Raw genomic sequence first — 17,521 nt, 5'->3', positions numbered from 1 at the left:
CACATTGTCTATAGCTAAAAAGCTAAATGAGAGTTTATTTTAAAATGCTTTTACTGCTCATTCAGAGTATGTAAATACTTTAGTGTTCATAGTTGTGGACACAGGTTCCCTTTAAAGATATCTGAACATCTAAAGAAGAAGGTAGGCACTTACCTGCTGCTGCTGATGCCCTACAACATTGAACACAGTGGTGACATAAGGGTTGGCAATAGGAACAACTGAGCACAGCGGGAGACCAGAAGATTGGTAACTCCTGGAAGTTTTCATTTTTAAAGAAGACTTCAGTTTGTGATAACTCATCTTAGTGACATTCACATCAAAAGCAATGGAAGAGTTGGGTGTTTACATTCATCTTTCACTCATACTTTGCTTTTAGTAAAAGAGTCACTATACAGGCCTGTTGGTCATCATTGATTCAATGTAGGGATGAGCTTCGTGTTCGAGTCGAACCCATGTTCGACTCGAACATCGGCTGTTCGATCGTTCGCCGAATTGCGAACGATATGGGCCGTTCGCGCCAAATTCGTGTGGCGCGTCACGGCCCATAATTCACTGCGGCATCGCAGTGCATTGCTTGCTGATGATTGGCCAAGCATGCACTATGACCCGCATGCTTGGCCAATCACAGCGCCGCCTTAACAGAGAGCCATAATTGGCCAAAGCCAAGGAGGCTTTGGCCAATTATGGCTCAGGGGATTTAGTACACGCCCCACACTATATAAGGCCGCCTGCACGGCGGCCCTGTGCAGTGTGTTCCGGTGTGCTTAGAGAGAGAGAGAGAGACAGTGTCATTTCATTTGAGTTAGCTAGATTAGGCAGGACAGTCAGTCAGTTAGCTGCACTTAAAGTGTATTGTGTATATATATGCATCCCAGGTGTTGCATATATATATATATACACTGTATTCAGTTTAGCTAGATCCGTTCCTGTTATCTTCTAGACTATTTACATTTAGTGCAGTGCGTCCTGCTCACAGTGTTCAGCTAGATCCGTTCCTGTTATATTCCTACTGACAGGCAGGCTTGTCTTGTTACAGTATTTTGAAGAAAATTACTGGTGTTCTTTTGATCCTATTAGTACCACAGTCAGGCAGCTAGACTATTTACATTTAGTGCAGTGCGTCCTGCTCACAGTGTTCAGCTAGATCCGTTCCTGTTATCTTCTTACTTACAGGCAGGCTTGTCTTGTTACAGTATTTTAAAGAAAATTACTGGTGTTCTTTTGATCCTATTAGTACCACAGTCAGGCAGCTAGACTATTTACAGTTAGTGCAGTGCGTCCTGCCCACAGTGTTCTGCTAAACCTACAAGTAAGTGGGGTGCGTCCTGCTCACAGTGTTCAGCTAAACCTACAAGTTAGTGGGGTGCGTCCACCTCACAGTGTTCAGCTAAACCTACAAGCTAGTGGGGTGCGTCCTGCTCACAGTGTTCAGCTAGATCCGTTTCTGTTATCTTCTTACTAACAGGCAGGCTTGTCTTGTTACAGTAAATACAGCTACCCGAAGAAAATTGCTGGTGTTCTTTTGATCCTATTAGTACCACAGTCAGGCAGCTAGACTATTTACAGTTAGTGCAGTGCGTCCTGCTCACAGTGTTCTGCTAAACCTACAAGTTAGTGGGGTGCGTCCACCTCACAGTGTTCAGCTAAACCTACAAGCTAGTGGGGTGCGTCCTGCTCACAGTGTTCAGCTAGATCCGTTTCTGTTATCTTCTTACTAACAGGCAGGCTTGTCTTGTTACAGTAAATACAGCTACCTGAAGAAAATTGCTGGTGTTCTTTTGATCCTATTAGTACCACAGTCAGGCAGCTAGACTATTTACAGTTAGTGCAGTGCGTCCTGCTCACAGTGTTCTGCTAAACCTACAAGTTAGTGGGGTGCGTCCTGCTCACAGTGTTCAGCTAAACCTACAAGTTAGTGGGGTGCGTCCACCTCACAGTGTTCAGCTAAACCTACAAGCTAGTGGGGTGCGTCCTGCTCACAGTGTTCAGCTAGATCCGTTCCTGTTATCTTCTTACTGACAGGCAGGCTTGTCTTGTTACAGTATTTTAAAGAAAATTGCTGGTGTTCTTTTGATCCTATTAGTACCACAGTCAGGCAGCTAGACTATTTACAGTTAGTGCAGTGCGTCCTGCTCACAGTGTTCTGCTAAACCTACAAGTTAGTGGGGTGCGTCCTGCTCACAGTGTTCAGCTAAACCTACAAGTTAGTGGGGTGCGTCCACCTCACAGTGTTCAGCTAAACCTACAAGCTAGTGGGGTGCGTCCTGCTCACAGTGTTCAGCTAGATCCGTTCCTGTTATCTTCTTACTGACAGGCAGGCTTGTCTTGTTACAGTATTTTAAAGAAAATTACTGATGTTCTTTTGATCCTATCAGTACCACAGTCAGGCAGCTAGACTATTTACAGTTAGTGCAGTGCGTCCTGCTCACAGTGTTCTGCTAAACCTACAAGTTAGTGGGGTGCGTCCTGCTCACAGTGTTCAGCTAAACCTAAAAGCTAGTGGGGTGCGTCCTGCTCACAGTGTTCAGCTATATCCGTTTCTGTTATCTTCTTACTGACAGGCAGGCTTGTCTTGTTACAGTAAATACAGCTACCTGAAGAAAATTACTGATGTTCTTTTGATCCTATTAGTACCACAGTCAGGCAGCTAGACTATTTACAGTTAGTGCAGTGCGTCCTGCTCACAGTGTTCTGCTAAACCTACAAGTTAGTGGGGTGCGTCCTGCTCACAGTGTTCAGCTAAACCTACAAGTTAGTGGGGTGCGTCCACCTCACAGTGTTCAGCTAAACCTACAAGCTAGTGGGGTGCGTCCTGCTCACAGTGTTCAGCTAGATCCGTTTCTGTTATCTTCTTACTGACAGGCAGGCTTGTCTTGTTACAGTAAATACAGCTACCTGAAGAAAATTGCTGGTGTTCTTTTGATCCTATTAGTACCACAGTCAGGCAGCTAGACTATTTACAGTTAGTGCAGTGCGTCCTGCTCACAGTGTTCTGCTAAACCTACAAGTTAGTGGGGTGCGTCCACCTCACAGTGTTCAGCTAAAGCTACCTGTAGAAGGTTGGTGGTGTTCTCATACTACAGGCAGGCAGTTGATTTTGCTAGCTGCAGTATCAGTACATATATATATATATATATATATATATATATATATATATATATATATATATCCCAGCTTAGTGCAGCTACAGGCCATTAGTATGTCTGGAAGGCCAAGAAGGAGAGGCAGACAGTCACAAGCCAATAAGAGAGGGCAAGCAGGCTCTGTGTCTAGTGCTGGTCGTGGAGACGGTGCATCCTCATCAGCACGTGGCCATGGGACACGCTTGGCCTTTTTTTCGGCAGCTGGCCATGTTGAGCCGAAACATGCGGAAGACTTGGTCGAGTGGATGACCAAGCCGTCCTCATCCTCCTCATCCTCTCTCACCCATGCCCAGGGTACTTTGTCTGGCAAAGCAGCGGCCTCTTCCCTCGGCTCAATGTCATCAGTGACTCCTTCCCTAGCCCCACCATGTCCTCCTGAGGAGTCCTTCGAACTGTTTGACCACAGTGTTGGGTACATGCTCCAGGAGGATGCCCAGCGTTTGGAAGGCTCTGATGATGATACTGAGCTCGATGAAGGCAGTAACACGAGCACGGACAGAGGGGGTGCCCAAGAAGGACAGCAATCTGGCAGTCATGCTCCCCCTGCTGCAGCATACTGCCAGGTTTGCTCCAGTGATGAGGAGGGAGGGGATGATGAGGTCACTGACTCAACGTGGGTGCCTGATAGGAGAGAGGAGGAGGAGGAGGAGGCGGTACATCACCAACGAGGCAGGATGCCCTCCAGGGGCCAGCCTAAGGGCAGCACATTGACTGCATCACACCCCAAAGCTCCACATGTGCAGGGCGCTGCAGTCTCTGCGCGTTATTCAAAAAGTTCTTTGGTGTGGGCCTTTTTTGAGACGAGTGCATCAGATCGCACCGCTGCTATTTGCAACATATGTCTCAAGCGTATCTCGCGTGGCCAAAACATCTCCCGCTTGGGTACCACATGCTTGACCAGACATATGTTGACCTGCCATGCAGTTCGTTGGCAAGCGTATCTAAAAGACCCACACCAAAGAACAAAGAGGACCTCTGCTTGCTCCTCATCAGCTGAGATTTCCAACCCCACTAGACCTTCAGTCCTCTCTGAGACCTGCACTGAGAGGAATGAAGGTGTAGAATTAGGTGTGTCACAGCCACGTACTTGTGGGCAATCTGATTTTGGTACACCGACGTCAGATTGTACCAGGCAAATTTCCCTGCCCCAGCTGCTGCACCGCCGAAAGAAGTTTGCTCCCAGCCATCCACATGCCCAACGGTTGAATGCTAGCTTGGCAAAATTGCTAGCACTTCAACTGCTGCCTTTTCAGTTGGTAGACTCTGCCCCTTTCCGTGAGTTTGTGGAATGTGCGGTTCCTCAGTGGCAGGTACCCAAACGCCACTTTTTCTCACGGAAGGCGATTCCGGCTCTCTACCAGCATGTGGAAGGCAATGTCCATGCCTCGCTGGACAGGGCGGTCAGCGGTAAGGTGCATATTACCGCTGACTCATGGTCCAGCAGGCATGGACAGGGACGTTACCTAAGTTTCACGGCGCATTGGGTGACTCTGCTGGCAGCTGGGAAGGATGCAGGACAAGGTGCAGTAGTGTTGGAGGTTGTTCCGCCACCACGCCTCCAAAATGCTAATGATTGTGACACACCTCTCTCCTCCACCCCCTCCTCTTCTTCTTCCTCCATGGCCTCTTCCTCGGAACCAGCGGTGCTCCGTAGTCGTTCAAGGGGCTACGCAAGTACGCAGGCCAAAAAATGCCATGCGGTGCTTGAGCTGGTGTGCTTGGGGGACAGGAGCCACACTGGGGCAGAGGTTCTGTCAGCTCTGCAGGGGCAGGTTCAGAGGTGGTTGACGCCACGCCAACTTAAGGCAGGAATGGTGGTTTGCGACAATGGCACCACCCTCCTCTCTGCCCTCCGACAGGGACAAATGACCCATGTGCACTGTTTGGCTCACGTCCTTAACTTGGTGGTGCAGCGGTTCTTGGGCAGGTACCCGGGCTTACAGGATGTCCTGAGGCAGGCCAGGAAAGTCTGTGTGCATTTCCGCCGGTCATATAATGCCAGTGCTTGGCTGACGGACCTCCAAAAGGAGTTTAACCTGCCCAAGAACCGCCTAATCTGTGACATGCCCACCAGGTGGAACTCAACGTTGGCCATGCTGCAGCGGCTGCACACGCAGCAGAGGGCCATCAATGAGTACCTGTGCGACTATGGCACCAGGACAGGGTCAGGGGAGCTTGGTTTTTTTTCCCCACGCCAGTGGGCCATGATCAGGGATGCATGCACTGTCCTGTCATCATTTGAGGAGGCCACGAGGATGGTGAGCAGTGACAGTGCATGCATCAGTGACACTGTCCCCCTTGTCCACCTGTTGGAGCACACGCTGCGTAGAATAATGGACAGGGCACTTGAGGCAGAACAGAGGCAGGAAGAGGAGGACTTCCTTAGCTCTCAAGGCCCCCTTTATCCAGACAGTGTTCCTGCGTGCCCGCCGATCACACAGGAAGAGGACGAGGAGGAAGAGGAGGAGGAGGAGGAGGAAGATTGTGTCAGTATGGAGGTGGAGCCTGGCACTCAGCATCAGCAGCAGTCTTTAAGGGATCAGTCCCAAGAAACACATGGACTTGTACGTGGCTGGGAGGAGGTGGCTGCGGACCATGTCGTCCTTAGTGACCCAGAGGACTCCGGACTGAATGCCTCAGCAAACCTACGCTGCATGGCCTCCCTGATCCTGCAAAGCCTGCGTAAGGATCCTCGTATTCGTGGTATCAAGGAGAAGGACCAATACTGGCTGGCAACCCTCCTTGATCCACGTTACAAGGGTAAGGTTGCGGACCTTATCTTGCCATCGCAGAGGGAGCAGAGGATGAAACATCTTCGGGAGGCCTTGCAGAAAGGTCTGTGCAACGCGTTCCCAGAGACTGGGAGGTTACAAACTCCTGTTTCTGGACAACGTGTTGCTGAGGCTTCGGTCAGTCAAAGAAGGAGCGGTGGAGAAGGTGGCCGTCTGACCGATGCGTTCAGACAATTTTTTGGTCCGCAGCCCCAAGGTATGATCGGTTCCAGCAACCATCGCCAGCGTCTGTTTTACATGGTGCAGGAATACCTAGGGGCAAAATCAGACTTGGACACCTTTCCCACCGAAAATCCTCTGGGTTACTGGGTCTTGAGGATGGATCACTGGCCAGAGCTTGCACAGTATGCAATTGAGCTACTGGCCTGTCCTGCATCCAGCGTTCTTTCGGAACGCACATTCAGTGCTGCTGGAGGCGTGGTAACCGATCACAGGGTGCGTCTGTCCACTGACTCGGTCGATCGACTGACCTTCATAAAAATGAATGAGTCTTGGATCACCACCAGCTACCAAGCACCTGATGCTGATGTAACCGAATAATTTTTTTTGAAATCTCAGATCCCTTCAAAGACTGCCTATGCTGATGCTGAGTGACTATCCCTGAGTAATTATCCTCTTCCTCCTCAATCATCACGCTGATAGCTTGTAAGAACATTTTTGGTTCTGGGTGCCACCACCAGTGCCTAAGGCACAATTTTTCAGCCCCTGTTTAACAGGGGCGTGTAATTACGATTTTTGATGTAATACTTTGCAGCAGGGCTCGTTCCTGCATTCCAACTAGAGTGTCTGTGAGGGGTTGCAGTGTTGTGGCACCAGCACCAGTGCCTAAGGCCCAATTTTTCAGCCCTTGTTTAACAGGGGCGTGTAATTACAATTTTTGATGCAATACTTTGCAGCAGGGCTCGTTCCTGCATTCCAACTAGAGTGTCTGTGAGGGGTTGCAGTGTTGTGGCACCAGCACCAGTGCCTAAGGCCTAATTTTTCAGCTCCTGTTCAACAGGGGCATGTAATTACAATTCTTGATCTAATATTTCACAGCAGAGCCCTGTGAGGGCTTACAGTGTTGTGGCCACAGCAACACCTAAGGCCCAAATTTCTGCTGAGTATATAGGGCAGGACCCTACTTTCAAACAACTAACTTACAAACGACTCCTACTTGCAAACGGAAGGAGACAACAGGAAGTGAGAATAAATCTACCCCTAGGAAGGGAAATTCTCTCCTGTAAGAGTTAATATGGGAAAAACATTTCTCCTTTCCACTGATGCTTTCCAATCCATTGGGACAAAAAGTGAGGTGAAATCTTCTGAAGAGGAGGAAAGACAGCAAAACAAATGTCACAGGGGTGATAACCCTTCCCTATGTTTTCCAAAAAGCTTAAAAAAGATTTTTTGGCTGGAGCTAAACACGTTAAAAATGTACCCGTTCAAAATTACAAAGAGATTTTACTTAACAACAAACCTACAGCCTGTATACTGCTGTTCAGAGTATATAGGGCCTGGTGGCCCCACACCTTTCCCTATTTTAATTTGGGTGCGGGGTTCCCCTTAATATCCATACAAGACCCAAAGGGCCTGGTAATGGACTGGGGGGTACCCATGCCGTTTGTCTCACTGATTTTCATCCATATTGCCAGGACCCGACATTACATTAAACCCGCAAGCAGTTTTAAATGAGATTTTTTCCTTTAAAAATGACATTTGGTGCAGGGACTGTTCTAAACACGGGAAACACGCGTCACTTTACAGGCATACTATAGACACCCCTCAGGTACGATATTTAAAGGAATATTTCACTTTTTTTTTTTTTTACTTTAAGCATCATTAAAATCACTGCTCCCGAAAAAACGGCCGTTTTTAAAAGTTTTTTTTGCATTGATACATGTCCCCTGGGGTAGGACCCGGGTCCCCAAACCCTTTTTAGGACAATACCATGCAAATTAGCCTTTAAAATGAGCACTTTTGATTTCGAACGTTCGAGTCCCATAGACGTCAATGGGGTTCTAACGTTTGTGCGAACTTTCGGTCCGTTCGCAGGTTCTGGTGCGAACCGAACCGGGGGGTGTTCGGCTCATCCCTAATTCAATGTATGGAAACTATGGCTTCTATTGAGTGGGGCTTGGGGACCCATGTAAAAGTATAATCAGAAAGTTTATCGTATGCTGGACTGCTTGGTCTACAATAATTTGTAATGTAAGTAAGTAATTTATATACCTTCTAATTTAAGAAGGCTCTACTATGATATACACTGGTTTAGTGGAGGGTTTTTGGCTCCTTGTATCTTCCTCACCATAACCTGTCAAACTAAACCTTCTCAATGTCTAAAATTAGAATGTCAATTGCAAACGCACAATAGTACTGTGATCACATGATTTTCATCTTCATAAAGTATAGCCTTATAAGTCTGCATAAAGATTCAGATACATTTTCAGAAATCCATAGTGAAGTGATTTAGTTTACTGCAGGAAGTATTTCATCTTTGTCAGATAAGTACAAAGTATAAGGAAGTGCCAGGAGTGCAATTCTATTACAATATTGGGACAGATCCTGTTATTTTTGTAGGCAGGTTATTCTATTTGGCTCTCAATTTCAGTAAGGGAACTAAATGGAACCTCCTACTATCCACAGAAAAAAAATGGTAAGTATCTACAAAGAAGCTTGCTAAAATCATTGCATGTATATAACTGATATAAAGAGAGAGCACTCCTATGGCACCCACGTTCGTTTTGAAAATTGATAAAAAGGGGAAAAGGGCAGAAACTGCCCCAAGGTTGAACTTTAAAGGCATTTTGGGTGAGAGTTGAGGTATAAAAATATATTTTATTGGTAACAATGTATGTTTTGTCTTCTCCTTACTTACTCTGGAGGAATACTATAGCACTAATATATACTTGGAGTGATGCTTTTGGCTCCTTACCTTTGGTCACATGTACAGTCAGGTCCATAAATATTGGGACATTAACACAATTCTAATATTTTTGGCTCTATACACCACCACAATGGATTTGAAATGAAACTAACAAGATGTGCTTTAACTGCAGACTTTCAGCTTTAATTTGAGGGTATTTACATCCAAATCAGGTGAACGGTGTAGGAATTACAACAGTTTGTATATGTGCCTCCCACTTTTTTAAGGGACCAAAAGTAATGGGACAATTGGCTGCTCAGATGTTCCATGGCCAGGTGTGTGTTATTCCCTCATTATCCCATTTACAAGGAGCAGATAAAAGGTCCAGAGTTTATTTCAAGTGTGCTATTTGCATTTGGAATCTGTTGCTGTCAACTCTCAATATGAGATCCAAAGAGCTGTCACTATCAGTAAAGCAAGCCATCATTAGGCTGAAAAAACAAAACAAACCCATCAGAGAGATAACAAAAACATTAGGTGTGGCCAAATGAACTGTTTGGAACATCCTTAAAAGGAAAGAATGCACCGGTGAGCTCAGCAACACCAAAAGACACGGAAGACCACGGAAAACAACTGTGGTGGATGACCAAAGAATTCTTTCCCTGGTGAAGAAAACACCCTGCACAGCAGTTGGCAAGATCAAGAACACTCTCCAGGAGGTAGGTGTATGTGTGTCAAAGTCAACAATCAAGAGAAGACTTCACCCGAGTGAATACAGAGGGTTCACCACAGGATGTAAACCATTGGTGCGCCTCAAAAACAGGAAGGCCAGATTAGAGTTTGCCAAACAACATCTAAAAAAGCCTTCACAGTTCTGGAACAACATCCTATGGACAGATGAGACCAAGATCAACTTGTACCAGAGTGATGGGAAGAGAAGAGTATGGAGAAGGAAAGGAACTGCTCATGATCCAAAGCATACCACCTCATCAATGAAGCATGGTGGTGGTAGTGTCATGGCGTGGGCATGTATGGCTGCCAATGGAACTGGTTCTCTTGTATTTATTGATGATGCGACTGCTGACAAAAGCAGCAGGATGAATTCTGAAGTGTTTCAGGCAATATTATCTGCTCATATTCAGCAAAATGCTTCAGAACTCATTGGACGGCGCTTCACAGTGCAGATGGACAATAACCCGAAGCATACTGTGAAAGCAACCAAAGAGTTTTTTAAGGGAAAGAAGTGGAATGTTATGCAATGGCCAAATCAATCACCTGACCTGAATCCGATTGAGCATGCATTTCACTTGCTGAAGACAAAACTGAAGGGAAAATGCCCCAAGAACAAGCAGGAACTGAAGGCAGTTGCAGTAGAGGCCTGGCAGAGCATCACCAGAGATGAAACCCAGCGTCTGGTGATGTCTATGCATTTGCAAAGGATTTGCAACCAAGTTTTAAAAAGTGAAAGTTTGATGGATGATTGTTAATCTGTCCCATTACTTTTGGTCCCTTAAAAAGTGGAAGGCACATATACAAACTGTTGTAATTCCTACACCGTTCACCTGATTTGGATGTAAATACCCTCAAATTAAAGCTGAAAGTCTGCAGTTAAAGCACATCTTGTTTCTTTCATTTCAAATCCATTGTGGTGGTGTATAGAGCCAAAAAGATTAGAATTGTGTCGATGTCCCAAAATTTATGGATCTGACTGTATTTGAATAATATATATGGTGTCACTTAATGCTTAGAGGACTCCTCCGTGAACTCTGCTGACAAGATAGTGAGACCCACTTTTTCCAACAACCCCTAAATGTGTCCTGATGAAGCAAAACAGTGAAACGCATTGACGCACAGGGGCTCACGCCTCACTGTTGTTCATGTGGTGCAGATTTTCATTTGCTGCACCTTGTACTCTCGTCCATTATATGATATGTATTTTTAACTCTTTTCTTCTTTTTTGTTCTATTGCCTCATGAATTGTTACCAATAAAATATATTTTTATACCTCAACCCACGTCCAAAGTGCCTTTAAAGTCCGACCTTGGGGCAGTTTCTGCCCTTTTCCCCTTCTGATCTGTTGAATGTTTTCAATGTAAAAATAGCAAAAAAGCAGAATGGATGGAAAAATGAAAATGTTGCAGAGCAGGAAGTTAGCTTCAGGGAGTTTTAATATATTGCATGCACACGGAACGATGATTTGGCAGGTTCAAGAGAAAACAATAAAAGTATATCTGTTTTAAAAGGTGTAAAATAAAAGTCAAAATGCAGTCAAGTACACACTCAGAAGAAGAAGAGTTATAGTTTAACATCTTGTAGCAAATAGTCATCTCTGATCCTTTTAGAGGTGAAGGATTTATACAGGCAAGCAAATGCCTTCAAGGAAGAGATAAAGATCAGAATGTAGAATTCCACAACAAATAAATGTGTTAAATGATTTTGCATTTTTATGATTAAACAGAAAAAATGCAAAAGTAAAGCTTAACTCCAGACAGGTATTAAGAACACAAATAATAATTATTAAATAATTTGATCATTAAATGCATTCTATTAAATGTAATCAGTCTAATGCCCCGTACACACGATTTTCCGACAACAGAATCCTGGATTTATTTCCGACGGATGTTGGCTCAAACTTATCTTGCATACACACAGTCACACAAATGTTGTCGGAAATTCCAAACGTCAAAAACGTGGTGACGTACAACACGTACGACGAGCCGAGAAAAATGAAGTTCAATAGCCAGTGCTGTTCTTCTGCTTGATTCCGGGCATGCGTGGAATTTTGTGCCTCTGAATTGTGTACACATGATCGGAATTTCTAACAATGGATTTTGTTGTCAGAAAATATGAGATCCAGATATCAAATTTTGTTTGTCGGAAATTCCGACAGAAAGTGTCTGATGGAGCCTACACACGGTTGGAATTTCCTAAACAACAAGATCCCATCGAACATTTGTTGTCGTAAAATCCTATCGTGTGTACAGGGCATAAGAGTGCTTTTTACAAGGAGCCTAGATTGGGAGAGTGAGAAGGAGCTCAGGAAACCAGTTAGTTGTGTTGTGGTACACATGTGCAAACAGAGAGCATACTAATAGATAGAGAGAGCAGAGAGATGGGCTAATCAGCTTTCTGCTTCACCTTTCAATGTCCACTCATAAGCTTGGGGAAGGACAATACCTATTAAGTGTTATGTAATTGCAGCAGAAGAAAAACAGGTATTTTGACCTGTCAGACAAGGTGTGCTGTGTCACAGAGCTGAGTAAATCTCAGGATCGGATAGACAGAGGTACAAATTATTTGGCTAGTAAAATATCTCTCTTTTATGTATTTGATTGTGCATTTACCTGTTTGCCTGGATTTCAGATTTAAAGAGCAATTCCAGGCTGAGAGAAAGTATTCAGTGAGTTATCACTATCCAATAAATGGCAACTGTGCTGTATTTCGAATGTTCACCTAATTTACCTTACAGTATATGTAAAGCCCAAACTTTTTATTTTTTAAGTTTAAGATGGAGCAGTGAGGGGTTAGAGGCCCTGTCAGATTACAGTTGCTGTCTTTGTCCCCTCTAGGGAAATTCACCCTTGTTATTCTTCTTGGTGACCCTTGTCACAAGAGGGAGAGTGAGAGAAAATCCACATTTTTAAATTTTCACCAAACCAGGAATGGAGGGGAAATATTCCAAAGGGGACAGCTGTTTACTAAGTGATTTTCCCCACTTTTGTAAGATTTCCCCTCACTGCCTGTTGTGTTTACAGGACGCAATGTGAAGAAAAATCTCTCTGATGTGACACAGTTAGCAAAAAAAATTCTGACAGGAATTTTAACCATTCCTTACTCTACATAAATGAAAAATGGCGTTAGATATACTGTAATTACCACCAAATCTTTTACACAGGATCCGTAGGACGTCAATTAGGGTATACTTTCAGGTTCATGTGTTGTGTTATTTACAATCTTGTTCAAGATTCCAACTTAGGTCTGAATCTGATTGGTGGCTGTGAGAACTCTCTTAGTACCATAAATGTTTTTTTTTTATTAGATTTTTGTATGTGAGAGGCAGTAAGAAGAGTGCTCTGGCATCACCAGCTGGTATGATCTAGTATCACCAGCATGTATAAAAACACCACTGAACCTGTAACTAATCTGATTTCATTTTATGAGAAAGTACAGTAAGCAAAGACTTAGAAAAAGGAGTGGCTTTTATTGTATGTATGTATTACGTATGTATGTATGTATACTTGGGCTTTTGTTACAGTTCTCCCTTGCTAATAGGTACGTTAAAATCTAGAGGCTTAGATAATTCAGTTTGTAAATGGATAGAAAACTGGCGAGAAGACCATATTTAGAGAGTAGTGACTAATGTCTCAGCTCTGAGGAAGGGGGTTAACCCTTGAAATGTGTTAACTTTTGTCTGTGCCATATAATGTCAGATAGTCCTCCAGGAGCTATTGATAATGCATCTGGCTGAAACTTCTGTTTTTGAGCTTTTTACAGAGTGTGGCTTGTGACTATAATTATGTGTCTTTATTATTTTAATAAATGGTATTTTGGGTAATGTATGATGTTGATGCTCCCTTATTGCTTTAATGATTAATACTCTGAATTGTCTAAGGCAGGGGTCTCAAACTGGCAGCCCTCCAGCTGTTGTGAAACTACAAGTCCCATGAGGCATTGCAAGGCTGACAGTTACAAGCAAGATTCCCAAAGGCAGAGGCATGACGGGACTTGTAGTTTCGCAACAGCTGGAGGGCTGCCAGTTTGAGACCCCTGGTTTAGGGTTATCAGTTGTGTACCCCAAGATTCAGTGTTGGGACCCTTACTTTTTAATATATTTATAAATGATATTTATAAATCATAAAGTTTCATGTTGATAAATGTAAGGTTATGCACTTGGAGGCTATAAACATCCATGCATCATACATACCAGGAGGAGAACAGTTGGGGGAATCAATGGTGGAGAAGGACCTGGGCATTCTGGTAGATCATAAGCTTAAAGGGGTTGTAAACCCTCGTGTTTTTTCACCTTAATGCATCCTATGCATTAAGGTGAAAAAACACCTGGCAGTGACCGGCCCCCCAGCCCCCCCGTTTTACTTACCTGAGCCCCTTCATCTCCTCGGCGGGTATGCGCTGTCCCTCTTTCCACAGGGTCCCAGCTCTTGATTGGATAGATTGATAGCAGCACAGCCATTGGCTCCCACTGCTGTCAATCAAATACAATGACGCGGGCACCAGGGGGGACGGGGCCAAGTCCGGCACTTGGGGACTCGGGAGCGCGCCCGCAAGGTAACCCCCTCGGGGGAGCACTTCGCCTAGGGGGTTATCTGATGCGGGGAGGAGCCATGAGAGCTGCCGAGGGACCCCAGAAGAGGATGTTTCGGGGCCGCTGTGCAAAATGAGCTGCACAATGGAGGTAAGTATGATATGTTTGTTATTTTTTAAAAATAAAAAACGATCCTTTACAATCACTTTAGTAATAGCTTGTAATGCTAAGCTGCGGTTTCTAAAGTGAGCAAAACACTTTCTTGAATTCAAAGATTTTTAGACTCCAGAGGGAGACATCATTTTGCCCCTGTACAAATCATTAGTTAGACCTCATCTGGAATATGCAGTTCAGTTTTGGGTACCAGTTCTCAAAAAGGATATCAGGGAAAGTGCAGAGAAGGGCAACCAAACTGATAAGAGGCATGGAGGAGCTCAGTTATGAGGAAAGATTAGAAGAACAGAATTTATTCTCTCTTGAGAAGAGGAGATTAAGGGGGGGATATGATCAACATGTACAAATATATAAGTGGTCCATATAGTGAACTTGGTGTTTGGTTATTCACTTTCAAGTCGTTACAGAGGACAAGGGGGCACTCTTTACATCTGAAGGAAAACACATTTAACCTCCATATACAGAAAGACTTCTTCACCGTAAGAGCTGTGAAAATGTTGACTAGGCTCCCTCGAGAAATAGCTCTGGCCAGCTCAGTAGATTGTTTAAAAAAAGAGCTGGATGTTTTCTTAAACGCACAGCATATAACTGGATAATAACATTTAGAGGTAATAACACCAGAGATTGTTGATCCAAGGAACAGCTGATTGCTTCTGGGAAGGAAATTGTAAATGAAAATGTAACTATTATTTAAAAATTAAATGTGTTTTATATATCCTTAGTAACAGTGGAATATTCAATTAACGCCGAAAGGAAAATTCAAAAAAGGGCAAGGATTTTCATGTACTACTATAATTTTATTTGAATACGTGACCTCTGACAAAAAAGCCTGTTTTTACTCAAACCTTTGATCAAAGGTAGATGAACATTTCAAAAGCATTCTTGTCTATACTGAGGTGACAAGTTTGCATGTACTTCTTATATTCTAGCTGCATATCATCAAGGCCTGTTGAACATGGGCAGAAAAAAAAACTGTGTAGCTGTGTAGTGTTTTTTTCTTTTTTCTTAAAGATCAGAACACAGGTGCATTGATGTCTAAGAGATCATGCACACAGCTGCGTAAAGATCTATAATGCAGCAATGCGCTCATAAACAAAAATCTGAACATTTTACATTTGAGTATAAACAAATATATATATATATATATATATATATATATATATATATAGATATATATATATATACATATGCGTGAATTGAAACTCTGGCAGATAGAAAGGATGAAGAAGAATTTTACGCATGTATACAGGTACAGTACTTTGAAAAGGTATTCATACCCCTTGAAATTTTCCACATTTTGTCATGTTACAACCAAAAACATAAATTTATTTTATTGGGATTTTATGTGATAGACCAACACAAAGTGCCACATAAGTGTAAAGTGGAAGGAAAGATGATAAATAGTTTTCAATTTTTTTTACAAATAAATATGTAAAAATGTGGTGTACATTTGTATTCAGCCCCCCCTGAGTCAATACTTTGTAGAACCACCTTTCGCTGCATTTACAGCTGCAAGTCTTTCTGGGGATGTCTCTACCAGCTTTGCACATTTAGACAGTGACATTTTTGCCCATTCTTCTTTGCAAGATTGCTCAAGCTCTGTCAGATTGGATGGAGAGCGTCAGTCAACAGCAATTTTCAAGGCTTGCCACAGATTCTCAATTGGATTTAGGTCTGGACTTTGATTGGCCCATTGTAACACATGAATATGCTTTGATCTAGACCAGGGATCTCCTAACTATGGCCCTCCAGCTGTTGCGGAACATGTCCCATGAGACATTTTAAAATTTTGACGTTCACAGACATGACTAGGCATGATGGGAATTGTAGTTCCTGAACAACTGGAGGGCCATAGTTTGGAGACCCCTGATCTAGACCATTCCATTGTTGCTCTGGCTGTATATTTAGGTTTGTTGTCCTGCTGGAAGGTGAACCACCGCCCCAGTCTCAAGTCTTTTGCAGACTCTAAGAGGTTTTCTTCTAAGATTGCCCTGTATTTGGCTCCATCCATCTTCCCATCAACTCTGACCAGCTTTCCTGTCCCTGCTGAAGAAAAGCATCCCCCACAACATGATGCTGTCACCAGGTGTGTTCAGGGTGATGTGCAGTGTTCATTTTCCACCACACATAGCATTTTGGTTTTAGGTCAAAAGTTCAATTTTGGTCATCTGACCAGAGCACCTTCTTCCACATGTTTGCTGTGTCCCCCACATGGCTTCTCGCAAACTGCAAACAGAACTTCTTATGGCTGTCTTGCAAAAATGTCTTTCTTCTTGCCACTCTTCCATAAAGGCCAGATTTGAGGAGTGCACGACTAGTAGTTGTCCTGTGAACAGATTCTCCCACCTGAGCTGCGGATCTCTGCAGCTCCTCCAGCGTTACCATGGGCCTCTTGATTGCTTCTCTGATTAATTCTCTCCTTGCCCGGCCTGTCAGTTTAGGTGGACGGCCATGTCTTGGTTGGTTTGCAGTTGGGCCATACTCTTTCCATTTTCGGATGATGGATTGAACAGTGCTCCGTGAGATGTTCAAAGCTTGGGATATTATTTTATAACCTAACCCTGCTTTAAACTTCCCCACAACGTTATCCCTAACCTGTCTGGTGTGTTCCTTGGCCTTCATGATGCTATTTGTCCACTAAGGTTCTCTAACAAATCTCTGAGGGCTTCACAGAACAACTATATTTATATTGAGATTAAATTACACACAGGTGGACTATATTTACTAATTTGGTGACATCTGAAGGCAATTGGTTCCACTAGATTTTAGTTAGGATTATCAGAGTAAAGGGGGCTGAATACAAATGCACGTCACACTTTTCAGATATTTATTTGTAAAAAAAATGTAAAAACCATTTATAATTTTCCTTCCACTTCACAATTACGTACCACTTTGTGTTGGTCTATCACATAAAATCCCAATAAAATATGTTTACGTTTTTGGTTGTAACATGACAAAATGTGGAACATTTCAAGGGGTGTGAATACTTTTTTAAGGCACTGTAGATATATTTACATGTGTATGTGACAACTTTGCAGAACATAATTTGCATTTTTTTTACTCAGGATCTTTCTACTAGCCTCTGCAAACAAGACTCTGAGTATAAATATCAATAAAAAATTATTGTCTATGTACAAGAGGCCCAGTGGCTATATTTTATTGCTTCACTGATGTATGGGCATTTCTAAAGGACTCTCATTTGAGGGGAGGATTGTGCTTGTACTCTTTATCACCTCCAAACTCTGATCTTTGTTAATTCACAGTTTAAGTGTGTCAAGACAAAATAGTCGTAATTAAAAAAAAA

This window comes from Aquarana catesbeiana, linkage group LG01 (assembly GCF_042186555.1).
Source record: "Aquarana catesbeiana isolate 2022-GZ linkage group LG01, ASM4218655v1, whole genome shotgun sequence".
In the NCBI taxonomy this organism is placed as follows: Eukaryota; Metazoa; Chordata; class Amphibia; order Anura; family Ranidae; genus Aquarana; species Aquarana catesbeiana.
Note: the sequence above shows the minus strand (reverse complement) of the source record.